The following is a 4,616-nucleotide window of genomic DNA, read 5'->3' as shown; positions in this document are numbered from 1 at the left end:
TGCTTTCGGGACCTGACAGAGGGGACCAGAGGTCAAGTGCTACATTTTGGGGACTTGAGAACAGGCTCAGCAGCTGGGTTTGTGGGCTCAGAAATGGGAGCTGGTTTGGGGGCCAAAAGCAGAAGCCAGTTTGACTATTTGTGCAGGGGGGTGGGAGGGCATTGGGGGCTGCGGGGGAAAGCAGGGTGTGGGCAGGGTGCATGGACCCTCCCTGGAGGTGGGGGTCTGGTCACGTCAGACCCCAAAGTTTGGGAGGCTGGCACGCACCAGGCCGAACTCAAGGTCTGAGGTGGTCTCTGGAGGGAAGGGAGCTTTTCAGGCCCCACACGCCCTCTTTGAGTCCAGTTCTTCTTTGTACACTGCTTAGAATAGTTATTAAGTAATTAATCATACAAACTAATTAATCAATATTTATACAGTGTACAGCTATTATGTTTCATAACCATACACGTTACTACAGAGATTTGGGGGTGTGTGGTTTTTTGGGGCAGGGTGCATGGTTTAAAAAAAGAGTGCAATGACGAGTGGCGGCAGCCTGCAGAGCTCTCTTGCTGCCTGACCTCTCCTTTTCTTCTCTTTCACTCCTCTTTCATGGCTGTAATTGTCATTTGGACAATTTTGGAAGAGCAGTTAAGTTACTTGCCTGTGTGTAGATGTGCTGGTAATACCAGGAAGGTAAATGCTTGAACCAGTAGTGAATAACTTGGCTGCGAGTAGAATTTTTGAATGAAGAACAACAACAACAGGAAGCAAATAGCGAGTTAACAAAAAATTTGTGTGGGTCAAACACATCAAAGTTTTAGTGCCAAATGTTGTTGGGCAATATGTTCCAAGTGGCTATTTTTGGTAAACATAACTTTTCAGGAAGCTCAGGGTTGTGTATGGCAAAACACGTCCCTCTGTTTATGTGTCCTGCTACGTAAATGTCCAGTGGCAGGGCTGTTATTCCCTACTCTCAGTACTGCCACAGTAGTGCTGCGATATTTAAACCCAACAGATGGCTTTAGGAATGGAAGGAGAATGCCTGTTTTCTGTAAGAGCTATGAATGCTGACCCTTTTCCCTGTCTGCTGCTTTCCTGTGTGCACAATGAAGTGGTTTTATTTTTCTCCCTTGTTCCTGGTCTAAATAGTTCCGAAGCTGTTGCTGCTGTGGGTTTGCAAGTTGTGTTTCTACGTTTTTGTGGAGTTCTAGTTACGGATCACTTCTGCTGTGGCAAAGTGTCAAGATACAGTTTTCAGTTTAAAGCTTCAGAAACTACATCCACTGAAATCAGTGCAGGTGAAACTGATCTTGCGTGTGCAGCCGTGCTCGCAGGGATGCTCAGTGGCTCCTCACCAAAACAGCAAGGGGTGTGTGGACATCCAGAGGGTTGTGCTCTGGGTCTGAGGGCGTGTGCCATATTTTTGCTGTTGGAAGATGGACTAGAGTGCGTGGCTGTTAAATGTAAGGACAGTCCAAAGCTGGGAGGGACCCTAGGCAGTTTTGGTGGTACAACTGCCGTTTCAGAAGATCTTGGCCATTTGGAGAAATGGCCTGCAAAAAATCATTCCTTTTTTGCAAGGAGGCAGTTCACAAGGACAGATGGGTTGCTGTACTCTTTAACAAAAATATTTAACTTGGGATGTATGGGGTGAGGATGTCTTGGCTATATATGTAGGCTTGAGAAAATGTGTGTGGGTGTCTGTGTCTGTCACCTGCGTGTGTCTATGAAAGTGGTTCTAGTGAAACCAAAGCTGCCAATGAGTCAAAAAAAAAAGACACAGTTGTCTGAAAAATGCAAAAGCTCTAGTGGCCTGTATCATCAAGTGTACCAAAGATGATGCAAAATACTTTTTCCTCCACTCGGTTGTAGTCTTCACAAACCTTCACAAAAAAAGAAAGCTTTCAATTCCTACCCAGCTTTATGCTAAAGGGTTTTTTTCCTCTCTCAGCAGAATGTCAGCTGCCACCGTTTCACTGTGGTCACCTTTTCTTCTGCCACGAAAGTACGAGACAGATGGAAAGGATCTGTAGTGGTCTGCAAGTACACGGCACGTCTACGATGCGTGTCTGCATTTTTCCTAAGGTACTTGTAGTGTGGATTTTAAAGTTAACATTAAGAATGTGCCAACTCTCCTTCTATAGTTTTTCTATGAAGTATTTAAACACAAATACTAAAAATAGAATAAGGTCTGTTCTGGAGCATGTTAGGCCTGTGCAAAGCTGACTTCCCTCCATTTATTTTCTCTTCCTGAAAGCGTAATCTTCTGTTTCTGTGCGCTTACTACTAAATGATACTATGAAAATAACTTTGTACTAAAAGAGGAAAGAAACTATTGGTAAGAGTTCAGATGTTCAGAAGAAACAGCCTTTATTTTCATGGTAAAAGCTTTATGCTTTTTCGGTCAGTAAGGTTTTAAAATATCTTATAGCAGTACTCAAAAAAAACCTTACTGTGATACTAGCATCCGTACTAAAAGCAGTCAAGGTCAAAGAAGAGATGTGGACAAAACAGGACAAATGGGCGTTGCTTCTGCATGTTTTCCAGGCTTTCCCAAGAAGCATTAGCAGCCTTGTAACTACCGACAGTGAGTCCTGATGTGGTTTTGGTGAGTTACTGCTTCAGTAATGTCCTTTTTCCTTAAGCTACAGCGTGTAATTTTTTACTTCAGTTGGAAACAGATGGAAATCCTTCTCATTCAAAGAAGTTGTATCTTATGAACTTCCCATCAGGGCAGATCTTCAGAGATGAGGTACTTGGCAGTAGAAGTCATCAGCAACAAGACTTTTCACTCTCTAAAAAAAAAAAAAAAAGTCAATTGCCTTCCAAGGACCCAAGTCCAGCACGTCTTCCAGCGATGCCATCAACTTTTGGTCTTTGGTTCTCAGTTGTAGCAGCTGAGATATCATAAAAAGGCGTTCCTCTGCATGCTTCAGTACAGCCAAAAGCATTAGCAAATCTGCCAGTCCCTTTTGGTAGCCTGATGTATTGCAGCACTGGGGATTTGATTTCCAGGATTTGATTTCAATAAACTATATTTTTACTTCTCTCTTGTGAGTGAAGTGCACACTCACTCCATCTGTGACAAATTGGCATAGTCGGCAGGATGGCAAGTAGTATCACTGATTATTTACGGAAGCATGGAGTGAATCCGAGTCCCAGATTCTCAGCAGAATGGACTCGTGACAATTGGCATAATTTGGAAGCCATTGAAGAACACCTCAAAGTAACTAGAGGCCTGAAAGGGTTAAATCCCTGACTATCCCTGACTAAGACCTTACTGTGATACCTAAAGGCTTTACTTGCCTTTTTTTTTTAGTTTCACTTGTATCCTTGTTTTCTTGTGTTTTCTTCCCCTGCAAAGATAGTTTTAGTTATCTGCTAAGCAGAGTTGATGATAGGACATTTCGAAGCCTGTAACTTCTTACCTGATAAGATTAAACAGGCCTTGAGCAAGCTCGTTAGGCTTCCTAATTAAATCACTGATAACAGGAACTCAGGATGTTTGTGCTGAAGATAAGCACCAAAGAACTAGTTTAAATCGACCCCCTTGTAACATTCTGAGGCCAAAGGACTGATGAGCTAATTCAATGAGTATATATGGAAACAGGAAGCCCAAAGTTCAACTAGCAAACAATGTGAGGAAGACTATGGAAGGCCACCAGGAGGGTGAAAAGACCCTAACCTTAATTTTACTGCGTGTGCTTGGACTATGTAAATGAATTCTGGGTACTCATCACCATAAGACTGCCCTTTTGAGGAAATCTGATGAATATGTATGATGTTTCTGTATATGAACTGATGTGCTGTGCTAACCTGGTGGAGCACTTGTGGCGGAGCGATCCCCAGTGCTGCAATAAAGAATACCTGCTTAACAGTCATCCCGACTATTGAGTCCTGATTTTGGCTTTTTCACGGCAACAGGATTTTGAAATACAAAAGAAACTTGTATATATAAATTAAAAAATAAAGGACTTTAAAATGAAAAAAAAAAAAGATGCTATATATGAAAGAATTTAAAATGGAAAAAAGTCTGAATGGATAGAGCTATCTACGCTTACTGTGTGTAACATAGTTAAGTCCAAGTAGATAGATGTAGCCTAAATAAAGGTTATATATAAAGTGTAAATAGATAACTAAGTCTAAACAGATATAATTGTAAGTAGATATCTAAGTCTAAAGAGAGAAGTCTAAAAACATATTCAAGTGTCAAAATATATTAGTCTAAACGGATAGCTAGTCTAAATTGATGTTATATATATTAAGTGTAAATAGATATTTAAGTGTAAATAGACATAGTCTAAATAGGTATAATACATAAAAGTGTAAATATAAGTCTAAACAGATATTTTATATACATGTAGATAGGTAATATATATAACATACGTATTCCCTAAATATAGATGTGTAAATAGATACATAAGGGTAAATGCCTATGCTATGTAAGGTTTTTAAAATGCAAAGAAACCCTATTTATAGAAAGGATTTAAAAACTCTATTGAAGATACAAAAGCGCTTTCAAAAGCTGCCCCTTCCCCCTTCTCCTTTTCGCCCTTTTGCCATCCTGATTTTGGGGCTGATTCCCCCAAATGGGGACTTTACCCTGTGGAGCCACGCGTGCAGAACAGGAGCCA

This window comes from Ciconia boyciana, chromosome 27 (genome assembly GCF_034638445.1).
Source record: "Ciconia boyciana chromosome 27, ASM3463844v1, whole genome shotgun sequence".
Lineage (NCBI taxonomy): Eukaryota > Metazoa > Chordata > Aves > Ciconiiformes > Ciconiidae > Ciconia > Ciconia boyciana.
The sequence above is the reverse complement of the archived record's forward strand: the minus strand, read 5'-3'. Positions refer to the sequence as shown.